At 39.2% G+C, this 22,024-nt stretch overlaps 1 long non-coding RNA gene across 4 annotated transcripts; it reads left to right on the top strand.

Moving 5' to 3' along the window:
- The first annotated feature begins 17,159 nt into the window (after positions 1-17,159).
- On the top strand, positions 17,160-21,677 carry LOC133713048 (uncharacterized). 4 transcript variants are annotated; one of them, XR_009847731.1, is made up of 11 exons: positions 17,168-17,392; positions 17,523-17,583; positions 17,914-17,950; positions 18,043-18,101; positions 18,204-18,323; positions 18,755-18,886; positions 20,530-20,708; positions 20,820-20,989; positions 21,071-21,157; positions 21,261-21,300; positions 21,398-21,666. It is a non-coding gene; the product is annotated as an uncharacterized LOC133713048 (long non-coding RNA). The 4 variants fall into 4 exon arrangements; XR_009847732.1 differs by having other exon boundaries at positions 17,160-17,392; positions 18,204-18,397; positions 20,820-21,157; positions 21,398-21,677; XR_009847733.1 differs by lacking the exon at positions 20,820-20,989 and having other exon boundaries at positions 17,167-17,392; positions 21,398-21,670.
- Positions 21,678-22,024: the final 347 nt, after the last annotated feature.

Here is a 22,024-nt window from a genome sequence, read left to right as displayed (position 1 = left end):
CTCTTTACTCTTCTCGCTGCCTAGATGGCCCGTTTTGCCCTTGGGGATGGGGTTGCTGGTGTTTCAGAGCAACTGGGATCTATTGAAATTGGGGAGTTAGGGAAAGAGGAAGAGGTTCATGAGATTGATGTGGATAAATTAGAGGGTTTGTTGTCTCTGCTTTATAGTAGTGATGATGGTATCTTGAGTCTAGTTTCAGGGATTTGGATTTGACTTTAATGAAGAATCTGTGGTTAAAGACTTAAAGTACTTGAAACTCCACTTATTGTGGAGGAGAACTTGATTAGGTTCTTCAAGTGGGTTTGAAGGAAACACCCGAGTTTAGAAATCTGGAAATTGAAGTCCAATAGAGCGTGAGGAAGAAGAAAAAGAAGATATTGAGTGAAGGAACGAGAATGCCCCTCAAAGTTTGCCGCCTACCAAACGCCGTAACGGCCAACAGTGTTTTAGGTACTAAAGTTGGGTCGGGGTCCAAACTTCAGGTACCAAAGTGATATTTTTTTTTGTCAGGTACTAAAGTTACTGATGGGCTAAAGGTCAAGTACTGTTTGCATTTTTTTCCCTTTTGAATATTGGGTTGTTGATCGAAAGTCCTTTCTAAAAAGTTTTCTTTGTCTCCTATTTTTCCAAAACTCGTATTTCAACAGGCCTTGTAGTATTAAGTTGGTAGGTCTACGGTACGTCTATGACGTATCGAGCTCCTATTGGCTTAATATTACGGCGCTATAGTATACCCACTCGGGTCGCCACAACCAAGATACAAAAAGTAGGAAGGTTGTTTATTGATATCACCACCGCTCATAGTTTTTTTTTTTTCTTTCTCAAAAGAGGATCAAAGGATTTCACTCCTACCCCCATGGTGACTCGAACCCAAGACTTGAATCCTAGGTAGTGGGCGTTCTAACCACTGAGCTAACACCACCACTCATAGTAACTGATGTAACAACTAAATTTGCATATGGCCAAATTTCTTCAAACAGAAGAAACCTGGTGTATTCTGATGATAATTAGGCTGAAAGGAAAGGCAAACAGAAGAGGTACGTATCCTATGCAAGATCAGCATCCTATCAGTATTTATGCTGCTTTGTTTCAACGCAGAAACCACCCAGCAACTCCGTAAATTCCCAAAGCAACTTCGTAAACTTCATCGCCAGCCTATGAATCACATCATATTGCGTCCCGTATCTCAAATTACCAGTTTACTGGTCATTCGGATGATAAACGACAATTACTTTCACTTTTTATCTTGTTTCGGTACTTTCAGTGGACCCAAAAGTTGACTTTTTATTTTGATCATCATTTGAGAAAATTTTCTTCATAAAAGTTGTAGAGGATGTCAAACCAAGTTCGTGGATATGTGGCACACCCAAATCCGAGTTCGTATGCCAAAGTTACGATCTAAAAACCCTGAGTTACCATTTCCGAATATGAGTATAGTTTCATTTCAGAAATCACCAAACCCTACCTCACTCTCTCTCGCCGCTGACCCGCAACCCTGACCTAACCCGTTTTCTTTTTTCAGCGATAACTCCACCATCGGCCACTAATCTATTTGTCACCGGTCCCTTTCGAACCATTTCCTCCTCCCCTTTCGATTTGTGGTGGTGGTGTGATGTGAATTGCCGCCTGGATGACACAACAAGGCGGAGAACACGGTTGCAGCCACCATTCGAGTCTCCGGCCGATTCTCTACTTTCCAGCCACCTCCGACCGTGCCACGGGTCAAGTTTTGAAGCTCTTAAAGCGTACATCAATCCCTCCAACTCTCTTGATCCGATTTGAAGTGTGGAGGCCGAATCTAGGATTTGAAATTTCTAGAGTTTCGAGGTAATTTCCTGCCGATTTATATATTTATGCACTTTGTTGCAGTTGTGAAAGTTGTTGGGCTTGATGAGAGGAAGAATTTAGCATAGGTGGTTTCACCCAATTTAGGGGTCGGAGATGGTGGCTATGGGGGGCGCATGGGAATGATTCCAACCTCCTAATTTGGCTGGATGTGTTGGATTTAACATTTAGAATTTGTAGATATGTGTTTGGTGAAAATCGGAGAAGGTTTGTTATCGATTGGGAATTTCTGATGTTCAATGTTTCGAATTGTCGATTTACGGAAATCAGACCGTCTGTCTTCAAGCTTTTAAATTGATGAATTGATGTTAGTGGTGAAGTTTGAGATGAATCTCAGAAGAAATGGAGATGTTGGTTTACGAGAGGTTTTCTGGTTTCATTTTAAAATAGTATTTAATTTTTTCGAATCATTGTTTACGAAATATAATTTTGTACAGGACAAGGTACCGACCCATCGCTCGACGATGATCCATATGCTTGGGTGCCACGTTAGCCGTATACAGTGAGTGGACTTTTGTTTTAAATGAATTATGCTTGCAATTGTTTTTCTAAAGGAAATGACTTTATTATAATTTGAGCCTATAATTTAATTTCGGGATTTGAATTCGATTTATCTCGTGGATTTTCTTTCAGTGATGATTTTAGGAGATTCTTTATGATTTATTTCGATGTTGTTATTCAGGAAAGATTTTGCATTACTATTTATTCTGATTTTTGAGATTCTGATGAATCTTTTACTTATCGACTTTCGGATTCAGATATTGTTATGATATATGATTTTACTTTAATCTCACTTATTTATTTATTGATTCGAGAATATTTGACGTGTGGGACACATCATTGAATTTAATTGATTTCTCATGAGATTTTCCGAGTACAGTTGGGAATTGTACTCGTGACTTCATTTAGATAGTTGAGGAAGCTTTACTGATTTTGGTTTATATATGTTTTTCCTATGCCATACTTGTGGTGATTATATTATCATGCTAGCATGTTGTTCGCCTTTGTGGTGACGTGATTGGATCACAGAAGCATGTCCACCTTTGTGGTGCTGGGTCGCTGCCTTTGTGGCGTAACTCTGAAGCCTAGTATCCTATCCGCCTTAGTGGCGTAAGGGTATAAGTATGTGAGTATGGGAGTACTTTAGCCTGAGAGGCTATCACCCGAGCCTGGGAGGCTCACTCGTATGGCTATCGTTTTCCCCTACTTATATTTTATTATTTTTAACTAGCAGGGCTAGCCAATTTTACTTAATCAGCGGGGTTGGTATATTTTTACGAGATTTCAAATTTAAAGAAAAAATGTTTTATAATTGTTGCATGCATCGAGACTTTATAAAGTTGATACGTGGGAAAGTATAAATTCTTCTTCATTTTCAGTTATTACAAGTATTTATTTTTGTGCACTCACGCTAATGTTTTACATGCTTTCCCCCTGGGCCCTTCGGTTTCAATTGCACAGTTTGCAGTTTTGCTTTTCGGTATTAGTAGGAGTTAAGGCATAGTACCCGCTTTTGCTGCTGCCATCTTCCACATCAACCAAAACCCACGCATAATATCCAGACCTCTGCTCTCTGGTTGCAGCATCCAACTGAATAGGGGTTCCAACCCCATGAGCAATCTCCATTATATGGTGTTGATGCCAATACTCTTGGCTTGGACCAAATATACGGATCCACAGCTGCGCCTGTGTTTGGGGCAAAACCTCACCTGGTTTAAAGTCAGGTTGTCATTGGGACAATCAGAAAATTCCTGACTCAAGCGTACACGTCCCACCACCCCATGCTTTTCTCATATCCGTCTCAGAATCGAAATAGATGTCAAAGTAACCCTTGCCAATTGGTACAAGTCGCCATGGTCCAAGCGGTCGCCAAAGAGATTGAAGAGACAACTTAAGGGTTTCAGTCTTTGAAGGCTTCGTGCCCTTACAAAGAAGCAGACGACCAAGCAGGTTATTGCGACAAGCCTTGAGCTGCTCTTGATAGATTGATTCATTAATCTTGACATAGATTGTGTCCCCTCGTACTGTTGATGCAGCAAGCTGACTTATGCATGGGAACCTGATTTCCGGAATCCTCCAATTAAATGGAGGCAAAATATTTTGGTCTTGAGACTTTGGAATCAGGCATAGCGTGATTATTCACATTCTTCTCAGACGAAGGGTCCAAGAAACTCCATGGGGCAAACCGCATGAGGGTCACCCATGGCGATCGAGGAGGAGCCACAGCAGTCGTTACCTTAGGGCACGAGGTTCCCGTGAATTCTTTTTTCTTTTTTTAATCACAGGTGCGTGAGGAACGTTCCACCTCTAAAACCTTGGCGGATATCAAGGGAATCCTATAGTCAGAAAATCAAACCAGTACCATTTACCATACCAGAGTTTTCAACAAAAGATGAAGAGGCAGAATGTAAAAACAACATTTGTTTCTCATTTCACAAAATCAGTACTGTGCAATACAGAATTGGGTTAGCAGACTTGAGAACATTCAATAACATCAACTTAGTATGCAACCATGATAGCGGGTGTCACCCATTCAATCTACATTCAGATATCTACACTAGGGAAACAATACTAAACCTCTGCTAACAACAAAAGTACTTCACTCGGTAGGTAAGATGAGACACAATACTCATCTCCTTAGATTGTTCCATGTCAAAAACGAATGCCTAAGGGCTTCATGAGCTGCAAGTCCATCCGAAGGATCGATCATATAATATAGTCCTGATCTGGACGCTCATAAGTTGTGCTACCAAAATCATCAATCACCTTAGACTTTGGTACTCTTTATAGTATGATCAGCTATCTTTGGGTGATCGAGATGAGCTCAGCAATTAGCAAATTCATGAAACATTACGGTACAGTCACAAACGAGTTATTCAAACAGAATTAGAAAAAGGAAAAAGGAATAAAGGAGAACAGAAGTTACAGAACAAACCTTATTAGAGATCATGCATGACTGCAAAGAAATGCCAAAATCATCAGAAAGCAGGATAACAAGAAAAATCCGATTAATCCTGCATTGATTGGTATATTTACGAGAAAATACTGCATAGCATGTGACCAAAATTTTTTGGACAGACAATACAAGAGACAGCAGATAACGTACAAGATATTGAAGCAAGATATTATGGATTGAAAGAAACTAGCTAAGGATTTTTACAGATATGCATGCTACACATTCCAACAGTTGTGTGTCAATCACACGGACAAGATCAATGGGAAATGAGCGGTAACTGTTTTTCTTGAGAAAATCGTACGTATAAGCTTGGTCCAAGCTTCTCAAACACCTGTTAAAAACCATTTAAATTCACGCACGAGTTTTAACCACAAATTATTTCTGCACTACTAGAAATTTCCCCATTCCACACTGATCTGAATTAGTCCCCATTGTCCCAATACACACTGATAAGAGTGGGTAATCTCATTAGCCACTATGCAGCCACTAATGAAGAATCAGTCCCCTCTATTGCAGGTGCTATTGGGACAATACACACTGATAAAACAACAGTGGAATAACTTCATCCAATGCAAAGTCAGAATCTAAATCCACACTGATATTAGTGGCTTTGGAATGCCACTGTTATCAGTGGCAAATTTATGAGGTTGGATTAAAAAAATAAGGTACCAATTGGCACCTCTACATTCTTGCATTGTACCCTGTACTATATTTTAAAATGTATCATACAATAAATATACTAACTAAGAATTTACAGTTGCACCCATCAAAATACAAACATCAAGACTATTCATCCCACAGCTGCAACTCCTTTGATACGGACAGCCTGCACATTATATCAGGCAGTTAGTTCTTATTTTGACAATTACACAGACCAACATCTCAACATATAAAAGACATTACAGTGAAGCTAGAGGTGTCTCTTTGGTTCTGAACATGTAGCATGCAAGGATATAATATATCACTTATATATTACAGAAATTTAGTATTCGAATAAACATAACTACGTTGAAAAAAGAGGTATAAAAAACTGATGAGGGATAGCAGTGCATATCTACATACACACTACCAATTTCGAACCCTTCTGGTCATGAAAACAATTTGTAGAAAACATAGGAAAATACCTCAGAGCCACACGATATTTCTGACCCAACTTCTCAAGCTCTGCCATTACAATCTGATACAAGGAGTGCCTGTATATTTAAAAGACAGATAAACTTAGAGAAAAATAAACCCCAAAAAAAAATGTAACATTCCCATGCAATTTGTATCAAAACTGACATTCCCATGCATTATCTATCAAAACTAACATTGCCAATTTCTCTGAATCATTCTTGTTATAAAGCTATACATTCATAACCAATTCCTAAGAAACACTAAACATTAATACTGTTTGAACCCAAAATAACATTTTTTTCCCGATAAGGGGGACTTGAGGAAAATATGGCCAGTATCCGTGGCCCAAGCTATATATTTTCGATAAGCTCGGAATATATTGTTTAGAGGTGAAGATCAAGCAATCGCGAGGCAAATCGTGATATTCATGGATTTACTAGTAATTATCAAGAGATTTGATGATTAATGGTGATTTGTTTGGTTATCAAGATTGTGCAAAACGGGAGGATAAATATACAGGTTGTATATATGGCCGAGATTACGCGAGCGTGAATATCAAGTTGGCCATATATATATATTTCCCATGCAATTATGGTCTTTGGTTGATCAATTAAGGAAGAAGTCAAGGTGGGCCACCAGCTAAGCTTTCCCATGCAATTGATGGTAGCTGGACGTGGGAGGGATAGGAAGCATGTGATCATCCTTGATTGTCAATAATGAAGGAATACATATGTATATATATATATATATGTGATGTGGTGGCTCATGCATGGTGCAATTAAGGACAAGTCTCTCATGCAATGATGCAATTAAGGTGGACGTGGAACTATTTGCTGCCAATATGTATATGCATGCCGCGATCTACGGAATCCCCGCGACGAATGCTCGCGAAGATATATATGTAATTAATGCATATCAAACAGATTCACATCAAAACTATTAAGAGTTTTGATTTGATTCAAGGCCAATAACTGTGGCCTAAAATATAGTATTTCATTCCTATTAGGAAGGAGAAGCTGCAGCAGCCTATAAATAGAGGCTAAAGACGATACAGAAAAAGACCTCTCTCAAATCAATCAATCCCAGCGATTACAAAGCCTCCCCGGAGCAAACCTTCAACCTCGTTGAAACCCGGTGACCGTGCGCCAGTCCCAGTCTCTCCAAGAGCCGACTGTCAGCATCACCAAACCAACCCGGCGACCGTACTTCCAGTCCCAGTCTCCCCAGGAGCCGACTGCGAGCGCAACCGCCACCGTTACTACCAGCGAAGCAAGGGTAACGCCCTCGCAACCCAGCGAAGCTAAAGTCACGCTTTAGCAAAAACCCGTGCTTCTCCCAACTTCCCAGTGATTGCTCTGCTTAGTCTACAACACTAAGTATCGATTCGGTGAACGCAAAGAGACCACAACCAAAGCCCTTACCAGTAAGGCAAAAAGTCCTTTTCCGAAAGGCATAGAGAAGAACCCTGTGACGAGGTTGGTGCTCTCCTCGTCCACAGCGCTTGAAGAAGAAGTCAGGTCAAGGGACTACCCCAACGACTGCACCCCGCGGTGCTGGCACGCCTGCGCAATCAATCGCTCAAAAGAGACAGTTTGCAAGCCAACTGGTTTTGGAGCCAAACATTTTGGCACGCCCAGTGGGACCATGCTAGAGTCTTTTTGTATTCACCATCATTGGGATGCCAGGGGAAAATCTTTCCCAAAAGAAATTCCTAAAGTGATAGGATGGCCAACGTTGCCACCACTGGCAATACTGACATTGATGACGAGTTCGTGCCCCTCATCATCCCAGAGGATGCTAGCATCGATGAACGACTCCGCATCCTTACGGTCGACAACGACAATTTTCGGAAGCATCTGGCAGCTTCATTCGCGAAATCAGAACAAGCTAAGGCTAGGGCGCATGCACAAAAGCTCGCCAAAATGGCCATAGCACACGCGGCCATAGAGGCTGTACATGGAGAAGATCATCAACAAAATTGTTCTTCTGACAAGAAAATTGTCTCTGAACAAATATCTAATTTCTCCACTGATCAAGCCAAATACGTGGCTACTGATCAGATGCATGGGGGGCAAGATGGAGTCCAGGTTCACCCCCTTGATCAAAAGAAGCAAGTTCATGATCAAGTTAATTATGACTCTGCTACTGAACGTCATGACCATGAAAAGGGTCAAGAGCATGGCCTACTTAATTATCAATTGAGGCATGGCCCACCTTACTATCATCAATTAAGCTTTGGCCATGCTACTGGACGTCATGGTGAAGGTGGCCACAATCATGGCCAACTTAATTATCAATTAAGTTGTGGTCTTGGGAAGCCAATTTGTGGCTTTATTAATCAATTCTACTTCAATTTCTTCATCAGTGCTTCAAGGCCAAGCGGTGGCTTTGATATATGTGGAGGATACATCTGCAACCCACCTTGCAAGAATGGCCAGAATAATTATTCTAGTGGCCAATTTGTCCTTCGCGACTGCAAATTTGAGTATCATCAATACAACTTAACTCTTGTTTACAATTATCAAGCTTCAAATTTCTGGCAAGAGAAATTTATTTATGATCCTAAACAGTCCATAGAGGCGTCTCAATATGATGCCTGGAAAGAAAATAGAGGCAAACAAATATTTGATATGCCTATTTTTGCAGAGGAGATCAATTCACCTCTCTTTGGTGATTATAAATTTGATCTCAACATGGAACCAATCTATGATGAGTATGATGATAATTATAATTTAATTATTGGTTCCAAAAATCATATACACCAGTTCAAATTCCTTGAACAAGTGGTTAAGTACAATAGCCAATCTGTGGCTTATTCTGAAGACACCATGTTCTATGATATGGTAGTTGGCAACAAAGCCGATCTTGGGATATCGTTATCTCCAAAATTGCAATTGAAGATCATGCTTCGTCAACCAACAAAGATACTTGGGGGGCAATATTACTCCTTCTACGAGCCAAATTTCTTCCAAGTTTTCGACGCGAAGTATCTTTGTTACATTCCGGCAAGCTCCCGCAAGAGAGGTTTTCATGCTATAAATTTTGATGCATCGGAGCTTGGAGTGAAGCATAGGTGGCCTCCCCCGTGGCCTTCTAGAGGTTAGCCAAACGCACTGCTGCTAGCTTCTTTCTTTGCTTTTAACTCTCTGTCAATTTTCAGTTTGCATCTTCCTTTTAGTTTAAAAAAAAAAAAAAAAAAAAAAAAATACAAAAAGAGTTTCAAATTGGTGCATCGCAGAGGATGCAAAAATTGTGTTCTTGCCTAACAGTGGCTTGAACTTTCTGATATACTTAGAGGCCATTAGTTTTGGCCTGGGCACATATACAAGAGGCATTTGATATGCTTAATATGGCATCAACAATACTTTTGCCAATAATTGTGGCGAAAATAGAGGGCTGCGCTTAAAGCCAGCGAAGTGGATTTGATTGCATGGCCTCGCGAAGAGGGTTCGCGAAGATTGGTGATTAATCGTTCACTGCTCGCATATATATGAAGAAGGAGAGCACGTGGTCTCTCAGCATGCAGCGGCTGCAGATTGTTCGCGAAGCTATTTGACATAATTATCAACACCGCGCTACTTGAATAACATGGAAGCACGTGATGACGACATTGAAGCGCTTCTACAAAGCACCGTGAAGATGTAGGGCCAGCGAAGTGGTGGCTTTGATAGCATTGGTTTAATTGGCTTAATCATTCCAATCATAGCACTTGCCGAAGACACCCAGCCTTCATTACAAGACACTCTGCCAAGGATGGTCGCGCGCGCGAAGAGTCCAGAAATGGACCATCAAGCTAGCAAACATTCGCGGGCGGAGCCCATTATCATCGCGAGCGAGTGGCCGCGAAGCGCTAAGGCGAGTGGCCGCGAGCGAGTGCTCGCGAAGGAGGCTGCGCGACCGCGACTGTTCGTGATAAACGTTTTCGCGAATGCTTTCTAGCGAGCACTAATCGAGCAAGCGGAGTTCACTGATATACCTCGCCTGGGCTTCGCCAGAAATTTCCAACAAGCTATGCTCCAACCGAGGCGAATTCGATCTATAGGGCCAGCGAATGGTCTTTAATGGACAGTATGCCAGTACAGTGGCAGAAGTCGAGACAGAGACAAGAGAAAGGGAGGTTCTCAATGCCATAGCAGCTTCAGAGAGAGTTATAATCTCGTCGGCGAGGAAAGAAGCAGATTGATATCCAGGGGACTCCATATCCAGGCAAGATTAATCCACAGCTCCCACTGCCGCTGCGAGGAATCAAGCGCAATCTCCAGGAAGTAACTATTGTTTCATTGTTTGTACACTGTTTGTTGGTAAATTAATCTCTTGTGGGTCATTCTGTTGAGTCATAGTCAAAAATCTGCGAATCTGGGATATGCATACAAGGTGTTTGATGGAGTGCCTGAGAGAAACATCTTGTGAAGATAACGCGCGCAGGCTTTGGGGGCATAACTGTTGCCTCAAGATTACAATCCTCAACAGAACACAGTAGTAGTCTCGTGGTGATTTCGCATGGAATGTGAAGATTTCATGAGATTAGTAGCAGCAGTGTTCCTTGGTTAGTGCTTCACAAATGCACCATGGGATGTCAACTACACGCAAGTCAGCAGATTGATGATTATCACAAGTGATGTATGCCAATTACAGCGACAGTGCGCATTGATTTGCAGAGAAGGCAGCTACATTGAATACTGCATAGCTCGAACATTCTCCCAGGTATCAGAGGCTTTGAGCCAATGGGTGGTTTTTGCTTATATGCATATTTGAATGCCTAACTGATGGCTATATGTATGTGTGCCAGTCTAGTGGCTAATGCTTTATATAGGCCATCAAGCTCTTTATTAAGAGATTCAAATAATGAATTGCAGCGTGTTCTTACCCACTGGGGGGAGCATAAAAGAGGCTTGAAATCGTTTGGTTAGCCTAATGGCTTTTATATATAAGCGTGTACAGGGTGCCTATAGAGGTACTGAGACCAAAGGCAATTTGGCGTTGAGGCGTATTTAAGTTATATTCAACCAGCAGCAAGCGATCAGTCGCAGGCCTAGATCACAATTATGAAGGCTCGTCAGCATTTGCTTTATACATAGGCTGATAAGTAGCCTAGTCTGGGGCTGCTGCACGTCATGAGCAGGTTTAACTAGACATGATGTTAGCTCGATTTGATCACTGCATGTTCTGTTCATGACTATTTATGGTTGATGTTCTTCAATAAAAGACTACGTCGCAACAGCTTCGTGGCAGCAACTGAAAGCATAAAGATGGTGTTTTGGTTTGATTCATAAAGGACAGAGCTGGAGGTGCAATTTTCTATTGCCAAATATTAACCACAAATCACGGGGAGAAAAGCAGGATTGAAGTTGCAGGACCACCATTCCTCCTTTGTCAAAGAGTTCACACCTACAGGAAGTAGGAGGTGATCTAATTTGGCTTTATATATATATCAACACAGGGCCTACCTTGTGGCTACATGTACTTTAGTCAGGTTGATGGCTAAAAGATTTATTTGTTTGGCCAAATTCTGTGGCCATAAGCTTTTGGATGTTTTGTGCCAGCGTACTAGCAGCCCCTCACTGACAAAGATGAAAATTGAAATCCATTGAAGAGTGGCCGGGGATAATTCTTTCATGCAAGGCATCTGTGATTCAAGGCTCAGGTCATGCTTATTATATGATTAATCACTATGCCACTATTATAATCAACTATCTGATTGTTCGTCACAGTGAGTTAGATTATGACATTCATACTTCATGGCCTAACTAAGAGGCCTATATCCATGATCAGTCAAGTGCTTTCAATGTTGTACTTATTGTGAAGCCAATGCAAGTGGCTTTAGCGCGACGTTATCGTAAGATTAGTGCTGACTCAAGACCTCTTCAGTCAAGACGGGGAACTTTGACTTCGAGGTCTGGGGGGCAATGTTTGAACCCAAAATAACATTTTTTTCCCGATAAGGGGGACTTGAGGAAAATCGGGCCAGTATCCGTGGCCCAAGCTATATATTTTCGATAAGCTCGGAATATATTGTTTAGAGGTGAAGATCAAGCAATCGCGAGGCAAATCGTGATATTCATGGATTTACTAGTAATTATCAAGAGATTTGATGATTAATGGTGATTTGCTTGGTTATCAAGATTGTGCAAAACGGGAGGATAAATATACAGGTTGTATATATGGCCGAGATTACGCGAGCGTGAATATCAAGTTGGCCATATATATATATTTCCCATGCAATTATGGTCTTTGGTTGATCAATTAAGGAAGAAGTCAAGGTGGGCCACCAGCTAAGCTTTCCCATGCAATTGATGGTAGCTGGACGTGGGAGGGATAGGAAGCATGTGATCATCCTTGATTGTCAATAATGAAGGAATACATATGTATATATATATATATATGTGATGTGGTGGCTCATGCATGGTGCAATTAAGGACAAGTCTCTCATGCAATGATGCAATTAAGGTGGACATGGAACTATTTGCTGCCAATATGTATATGCATGCCGCGATCTACGGAATCCCCGCGACGAATGCTCGCGAAGATATATATGTAATTAATGCATATCAAACAGATTCACATCAAAACTATTAAGAGTTTTGATTTGATTCAAGGCCAATAACTGTGGCCTAAAATATAGTATTTCATTCCTATTAGGAAGGAGAAGCTGCAGCAGCCTATAAATAGAGGCTAAAGACGATACAGAAAAAGACCTCTCTCAAATCAATCAATCCCAGCGATTACAAAGCCTCCCCGGAGCAAACCTTCAACCTCGTTGAAACCCGGTGACCGTGCGCCAGTCCCAGTCTCTCCAAGAGCCGACTGTCAGCATCACCAAACCAACCCGGCGACCGTACTTCCAGTCCCAGTCTCCCCAGGAGCCGACTGCGAGCGCAACCGCCACCGTTACTACCAGCGAAGCAAGGGTAACGCCCTCGCAACCCAGCGAAGCTAAAGTCACGCTTTAGCAAAAACCCGTGCTTCTCCCAACTTCCCAGTGATTGCTCTGCTTAGTCTACAACACTAAGTATCGATTCGGTGAACGCAAAGAGACCACAACCAAAGCCCTTACCAGTAAGGCAAAAAGTCCTTTTCCGAAAGGCATAGAGAAGAACCCTGTGACGAGGTTGGTGCTCTCCTCGTCCACAGCGCTTGAAGAAGAAGTCAGGTCAAGGGACTACCCCAACGACTGCACCCCGCGGTGCTGGCACGCCTGCGCAATCAATCGCTCAAAAGAGACAGTTTGCAAGCCAACTGGTTTTGGAGCCAAACAAATACAAGTAATCTAAGACTCACACTTTTCATGTGGGCAGTCCATCATTCCCTTCTCTAAATGCAACTGCAGAAAGTGAACAAAAAACAATTATATTGCCCAATACAGAAAATTGTAACGAGCTATCGCTTTCACATGAAACAATCTGCACGCACCTCTTCTTTGAATAAAGCCTTCAGCAAGAAGGATATGACTTGAAGTTGGATATCTATGAGAAAGAGTTAGAGATCGTTGAGCTCAATAAGAAGTAGTGCTACTTGCTAAGAAAAAAAAAAAAGTAAAGTAGTTGTGCTACATGGTGCGCAAGGTTTCAGAGATAAAGCATACTAATGAAGATAAAGCATTGACCTTTAAAGTGTCCCAATACTTAGCCTTCTCAAGATATATGGCATTGCTCAACTCTCTACATTGAAACTAAATTTCATTTGTTGAACACAGTTACCCTTCATATCTGCATTGACACAATACAACTTTTATTGATCAACTCAAATAGAATCTAAATCCTTTAAAAGCCAGAATAGCGTCCAACAAGTCTACAATATGCATGACTCAAGCTGCTAACAAACTAAAGCTTCTTACTCAAAGGTGGAATAGGTGAGAAAATGATTAGAGAGACGGTCATCCGAGGCTGCAAAACCAGAACAAAACAATTAGAATGAAACCAAAGCAGATGAGATATGGTAGCTGTCAACTGAGATTCGAATTCAAAATCAACCAGAGTTACCCATTAACTTATTCAAACTATGTTTAGAAACATAGTGATTAACTAATAATTATGCATATACATATCTCTCTCTCTATATATATATATACACACACACACACACACACTACTTATGAAGCACTAAATGCAATAGATCTTTCCTTTCCTTACCTTTTGTAGAATCCTCCAAAACTCATTTACATTTCACTCTATTACAGACTCCAATGAGCATTCATGTTTCTAATTAAAAGATCACATAATACAAGCATATTAACTTAACAGGAAAATACCTTCCATGCAAGCTAAACTCCTGCCAAAATAATAGGTAGGTGTGGCCGGCACAAGAACTTCTTCGTCTGCCATTCGTAAAACAATTTAGAGAGAATTTTACAAAAAGAACCCCTAAATCATATACAAACTAAATATCAGAATACTTATATCTAATACTTTAGATAATTGTTAGACTCTAAAAGTAATTAAAAATGAAGAAAGAAGATAATCTACAATCCCTTAAATATTAATTCCACATTTAAAGTCATAACACCAAATCATACATTCTTTATGATTTAATAAGAAAGCTGGTAACTAATTTCAAACTGTACAAACTTGCAACAAACATAGATGGCATCAGGAAAAAAAATGAACAATAAATTTACCAAATAACAGTTGAAGTTGAAGTTGAAGTCCAAGCTATCTCCAAGAGAATTTGTTTTGCTACAAAAACAACCCTATAAATAAGCACTCACAAGGAATATCAATGCAATCCTGCAAAATCCAAAGCATTTGGTAAATAAATTACACACGCAATGCACAAACAGTACTAGTTCAGATCCATTCACAGTTCTAAAACAGCAACAAAGCTCAAAGCTCTACCTTACTATATAAAAAACACTATCCATAGTACTCCAAGGTATAACTTTAGCAAACTAAGGTTTCAGATTGGAATAGCAAGCACAAATAATGAGTTCATTTTTTTTTTATAACATATAATTATATAGATAAAAATATAAAATGTATTAGAAAGCTAAAATACTCAAAATATAGATAAAATGTTCAACAAGAAATCAAAAATGAGTTCTTAGAAAGCTGAAAAACAACCAAACTGCAAAACAGCAATAGTCAACCACATATTCAAACTCACTGCCATTAAGTAACCAAAACTGCAATTCAAACAATCAAACCCAAACTGCAATTCAGAGTCAAAAGACTCAAAACACAAACCCAAACTACAAAACTCAGCCAAACTGCAAGTCTGCAATTTAGAGTCAAAACACATATACAAACTGCAATTCATGAATCACAAACCCAGAAGCATCAAGCATATTCATTATTCATTAAATCCAACACGCCTAATCAACCAAACTCAATATATCTAATTCAAGGCAGTAACTTACCCAGTTCAATTTCTGAATCGCACCAAGAACTCGAAGGCAACCAGTTGAAGACTTGAAGGTGAGGCTGACGAGCTCGATACTTCAAAATGAAAACCCAGAAATTCATGAAAGAGTGAGAAATCATGGAGGGAATTAAAACCCACAACAAATCGATTCAAAAATCAAGACCAAGAAATTCAACTTACCCAGAAATTGAAGACTTCTCAATCGGACGAAGGCGAGGCTGGAGCTGGAGCTAGAGAGGAGTCAGAGGACAGAGGAGAGCCAGAGGGGGCAAAACAGAGCCAGAGAGCGGCGACTTCGTCGTTTTAAAATTTGAACCCAGACGTCGTTTAAATAATTTGATAAATAGAAAAAGAGAGTACCTTTCTACGAAGATATTCGTCGGGGATGTCGAACTCTTCCGATCTCGTCGGCCCTATACCCGACCTAAGCTTCGGCCGAGAATGGTCTGGATCCAGAAGACGGTGTTGACGAACCCATCACTTGTTGATAGCGCCGGTGATGACGACTTCCATATCGAACCGTTTGGTGTCTTGATCGGTGTCTGATCTGGTCATATCGGAGTTCGATCTATGTGCGATGTGCCTGTGTGATTGAGGAAGAGAGGCGGAAGAGAGAGAAAGAGGAACTGACGAAGGGAAAAGTGCGGGCGGAGGCTATCAGAAAGTGTTTATATCGCGTTAGGGTTCCTGACTTATAGCCAAAACGACGTCGCACTTACCTCTTCGGTTTTTGACACCGATGATATTTGGAATAATAATATGTTAGGGTCACTATTGTCATTAAAATAATAATATGTTACATGTACTGTATACATTAGACACTGATGATCAGTGACATTCAAAAAAAAACCCACTGACTGTTTATATCAGTGTGAAACTATTCATTTATCACACTGAAAATTTTTAGTGGCAAAAAAAGAGGTGCTAATGGGGAAATTTCTAGTAGTGCTGAATCGGACAAATCAATCCATCACAGATTTACTTAACAAAAAATATATCTCAAAACAAAAATAACCATTGAACTAACTCAATAGAGTTTATTACAAACCAAGAACCCTAAGAAACAGAATCATAGTCGAACATGATATCATGAAAATATATCTAAGCAATAAAAAGGCTAATAATAGTTGATGCGATTGTTGGAGGAGCTGCTCTTGTTTGGGTAGACAGACTTGGTCTGCTTCAACTGCGTCTTGTACTCTGTGGTAAACCCTTGCTCCTTGTCAACATACCTATCAGTGCAGGTGTACTTAGCCTCTTGTTTGTAACCCATCTGCCCGGTACTCTTGTCCGCCACGTACTCAGACGCCTTGTAGCTTCGGGTAACATTGCTGGAAGACCTGCTGTACTGGTCGTTGTAGGAAGACCTCACCTTGTTCTGTATTTCATTTGACACAGTGTTGCTCGAGGGCTGCACCACTGCATATTCACAGTAATGGGTTGCAGGCTTCTTCGGCATTGTGGAAAAGAAAAAAAAATGGACTAACAAGAACTGTGATGAACGGAAAGAGAGAGTCGACGCGCGGGTTGGATGTGAGTGATTTGGAGAGGCTGGTAGGTCTTTTTATAGGGGATTGGTGGGGGGGATATGAAGAGTCGGGTAGAAGCTTTGGATTTGATCACTATCTTTCATTTCCCGGCCCCTTCAGTGTTTATCTTTAAGTTCATTTTAATAAATTCCTTGATTTAATTGTTGGAGAAGTTGATTCGATATTGGAATGTTTTATCTCTACTACTATAAAGCCAGGCCCTCTTTTGGTGTCAAAGGCTTCACCAATTTTTTGAAGTCCCTAAATTACCCACTACAGATACAAAGTTCAGCAAAATAAAAGATATGAAGAGGGTTATTACTGTAAAAGACAAAAAAAATGAAAGAAAATATAAATACGGAACTACATAATTGTGCCGCAGAGAACAGAGAGAAAAAAGAAAAAACGGATCGAACGCAGTCGCACACGATCTGCAGACGAGAGAGAATTGCCATGGCAACACAAACGAAGATTCAGACGACGTGATGATAGTTGATTGGAGTACATATGGCTACATCAATACTCGCCCCTCACTCAAGAGGAGAAAATTGTTATCAAGTTGGCTGTCAATTTTGCGGATTCACTTCAGGTCAGGGTTCATAATTGTCACTGGATCCTTTTCAGAATTTGATTTCCATATGCACTTTCTGGGTTTTGATGGGTTTGTGTAAAATTTTTGGGGGGATTTGGTTTTTTTGGGCTTAATGATTTTCTGGCAGGTACACACTGACGACAATACTGGCATTGATGCAAGAAGTCGCTCACTTCTTCAGAACAAAGGTAGGCCTAAATCTACTAACTGGGTTTTATTTAGCTTAACATCGTTTCTGGGTAACCAAAAGGGAGGCGTGGAAAAACCAAGGCAGAGATCATGATCGTTTCAATTTGTTATGGCATTGAATATGATCGATTTTTGTATTCTCTCTATTCATATTAATCGTTAAATATATTTATGATCTCTCCCTGATTGAATTTGTTATGGCATTGTCTTCCTTCCCTGATGTACCTATTATCATTTCTGGGTTTCAAATATTCTTTTCATTTGTTTTTATTCAGACGTATTTGATGCTCTTTATTTATTTAATTTTTTTTCTTCTTCTTCTTCTTTAGTTTCAAACAGCCAACATTGAGGAGTGATCAGCCATTGGTAATATCTCTGTCTCACTTCTGTTAATATATAAAATCTGTTCTTCCTGTTTTCGGATATCATTATGAACCCTCAATGAAAGTGCATTTCAGATTCTCCCTTTTGTGTTGCCTATTCCTGATCATTGGTTCCAGATCACTTTTTGCTCAGGGTATGTTTGGGTCTCCTCCTTTCTTTCGATGATTTTTGCATAGTACACGATTATCCATTCTCATCACATTTTATTTTTTTAATTTCTTTAATTTTTCTGCAGTACTCCATACTGCATCTCAATTGGCTTTGTTTGGGTGTGTGCGGTAGTTATTCTTCTACTTAAAAGGGATAGTGGGCCGAGAAGTGACCGTGGAGCTCAAGAACGACCTTGCGATTAGGGGTACTCTTCACGCTGTCAATCAGTGTGCCTCAATTCTCTTTGCTAATTTACTCTTTCTTACGTGCCAGTGTGATGTACGTATTCTTACTTTTAGTGCCTTGCTTAAGAACACGGGTCATGTTTGTTATTTCAATCTGACCAAGAAGAGATTGGGATATAGTGTTTAACAGTTACATTTTCTAATCCCAATATCTATGCATGCTTCCACTATTTATACTTCCACCAATTTTGTCATTCTATGTTTAAGATCCTGTTTATGTTACTTTACACATCTGGTGTTTCAATTTTTGGTCTTTGATTCCCTTCTGTACTGCTGTTTGTCTGCTATTAGCAATAGTATTTTTTGCTTTAGCGATTTTCTTATTCATTAAATGATTTCTGTTTTCATATTTTGTACCTCATGCTATGATTGAACGGAATCTGATATACAGGAAACAAAGAGGAAAGAAGCAGCCAACATGAAGGAACTGCATGCAGCAACAAACAACTTTAATTATGACAACAAACTTGGAGAAGGAGGATTTGGAAGTGTTTACTGGGGTCAGCTTTGGGATGGATCACAAGTAATCATCAATACTTTTAGTTTCTTTCTTTAATTTCAATCTGAATTCTGCGGGTTGCTCCCGTTAATTTCAAGTTTTAACAGTATATAACTGGTTGGTTGTGGAATATTATCTGTTACAAACTGACAAAGAACAAAGAACATTCATCAATCAAAATCTACTCATGAAGAAAAGGTAACTGTTGGTTGATCATTAAGTTGGGTATCTGAATTCGCATTTATTTTTGGTTGCTTCTACATCATTCAACTTTAGAGTTCTGCATTCCCATTTGGTTTTCTTATTCTTTTACTTCATTTATAGGACACTTACTGTATGTTGGTATTTTCTGTTGGTTTTTTATATGATTATGAAGATTGCGTACACCTGATGAATCTGGTAGTTTTAGAAACAAAGGAAAAAGTTTGGATGAGGCATTAAAATAGGTTTAAAGTGACCAATTCAGGGTTTTAGAGCTGGTAGGTACAAGATCATTTGAAGTGCTGCCATGGTCTTCGATAGGAATAGATGCAGTAACTGTCTTTTCCTCATAAAAACAGCAGTAGACACTGAAAATTTGTAATAGCAAGTAACAGAACATCTGAATCTTGATATTTCTATGTTTAAGATCCTGTTTATGTTACTGACAATTTGTCTATGCATGCATGTTTTTTATATTTGGTTACCTCTTAGTGATTGTTCATTTCATGTCTATGATGTACTAAGGTCATTGCATAATTTGATGCTTAGAAGGGGTTGGTCTCTTTCATTACGAAATGTTATTGTAGTATTCTGCTTCTTTTTAATTTCTTTTGTTCCAGGCTGCTTACTGTTTTCGAATATCATTATGGCCTCAATGAAATTTGTGCATTTCAGACTCTCACTTTTGTGTTGCATTTTATTTTGTTTTATATTTGTTTGAAGTTATTTCAATCTGACCAAGAAGAGATTGGGATATAGTGTTTAACAGTTACATTTTCTAATCCCAATATCTATGCATGGATGTTTTTTATATTTGGTTACCTCTTAGTGATTGTTCATTTCATGTCTTTGATGTACTAATGTCATTGCATAATTTGATGCTTAGAAGGGGTTGGTCTCTTTCATTACGAAATGTTATTGTAGTATTCTGCTTCTTTTTAAATTTTTTTTTGTTCGAGGCAGCTTACTGTTTTCCAATATCATTATGGCCTCAATGAAATTTGTGCATTTCAGACTCTCACTTTTGTATTGCATTTTATTTTGTTTTATATTTGTTTGATATTCTTTCATTGGGTACTGCAACGTGTGGGATTTCCTTGCTTTCTTTCTTTCTTTCTTTCTTTCCTTTTGTTGTTTGATAAATATATTTACAGACACATACCATTATACTTTGCATTGCTTCTATAGTAATGATGATGATTATGATGATTGATATTTGATGAAACAAAAGCTCTTCGCGTTGTCAGGTAAAAGAAAACCTTTGTTAAAATTCTTACATAGCATACAGTACAGAAATGGGTTGGTGTTGATATTGCTCCGCTCTGTTAAAATTCTATATACATGTTATAATCATGTATCTCTGGATTCAAGTTTGTTTTGGTTTGGTTGAACTTATATGGACCTCATTGAAGTCTATCATTGAAGAAAAACGCTAACGAGATGTATTATTATTATTTTTTTTATAGAAATACACCCCAACGACTCATGGACCAAATGGACCGTGCACGTGCCCGAGATCGACAACGGCGACAGCCAATGAGTTCTTCACAACGACAAGCATATTTGGCACGACGACGTGCAATAGCTCAAGGAAAGCGACCAATGGTGTAAACTAGCTCAAGCAACATAACAAAACAAGCTCCAGGTACTTTATCATCGAATAAATAAGAAGAAGAACTTACATATATTTGATTGCATTTAAAAAAAAAAAAAATTATTACAACCTTTGATTTTGTGTAATTCTTTTTATTTGTAGGAAAGGTACGAAATAGGTGCCCTCAACAAAAGAAAAAGTTTCAAAGAGAAGAGGGCTTTAGGAGACGTGTTTCCGTGTTCTCATCTGGTTGGCGGATGGGACAATCAGTAAAAATGAACACCGCTTATCTTAGTGAGCTAATTTTGAAAGAGTGGAAGAAAAAGAAGCATGTACAATATGTAATCTTAATTGTTTTTTTTCCTTTTAGGTATAGTAATTTACTTGATTTTCACCATTTGAAATTCTTACAGTTGGCGATACAAAAACGCACGTAGAGATTTGATGACACACAACATTTATCAAATTAAACAAACTTGGAGAAAGGTTTTGCGCATTAGGTATTCCTTATGATCTATAATTTGATCATTTTATTGCATTCAATAGTCACAACAAATTATTTACTCTCTTTTTTTATAAATAATTTTGAATATGGATGAGCAGGAGGCAAAAGCATCGTGAACAGAACAGCTTTTTAGATAAGGTATTATAGATTTCAATTCTGATGCTTAAGAGCAAGTATGCATAATATTGGACCATTATGAGGCCTCCTCACAATAATTATGTGTTTCTCCTAACAGTTCTACATCAAGCGTTTTGAGGAGTTGAAGCACTAATGTGTGATGTCTAATAGATTTTCATTTCAATGGCTTCTTAATCCCACTCTCACACAACTAATGAAAATTAGGTAGATTTACATTAGGCTTTCCTAACCAATTCCAATAATAAGTACACTTAAATGTGTGATGCCCTGGCCTCCCGTTAGGTTTCGGCCATTAAAATTGTAAATATTTGTATATATTAATACATATTTTTGTATACAGTTTTATGTTTTCTACTAATGAATTGCTAAATGCATATACACTATAGCATAATATTTGCATATGAAAAAGTTCGGTAGTTTGCAACACGAAAAATTAATTGCACTCTTGTGCTAAATTTGGCACACCCATAGTAAGAGAGGAAGGACGGTCTGCTTATGTTAAATGTATTTTTTAAAAACAAAATTCGCACGCGCGAGCGCGGTCCTTTCGCACGCGCATAGCGCGTGCAGGAAGGCTTTTATTTAATAGGAGGGATTGTAATAAAAAAATTTATAAGACGATTAATTTCCTTGTAACCGCTGTGCATATTCAAGGAGAGATATCGGCTTTGATGTGGAGAGGGTGCTTTGCTATTTTCTTGGATTTTATACGATAATTTCAATT

This window comes from Rosa rugosa, chromosome 5, assembly GCF_958449725.1.
Source record: "Rosa rugosa chromosome 5, drRosRugo1.1, whole genome shotgun sequence".
Classification (NCBI taxonomy): domain Eukaryota; kingdom Viridiplantae; phylum Streptophyta; class Magnoliopsida; order Rosales; family Rosaceae; genus Rosa; species Rosa rugosa.
The sequence above is the reverse complement of the archived record's forward strand: the minus strand, read 5'-3'. Positions and strand labels throughout refer to the sequence as shown.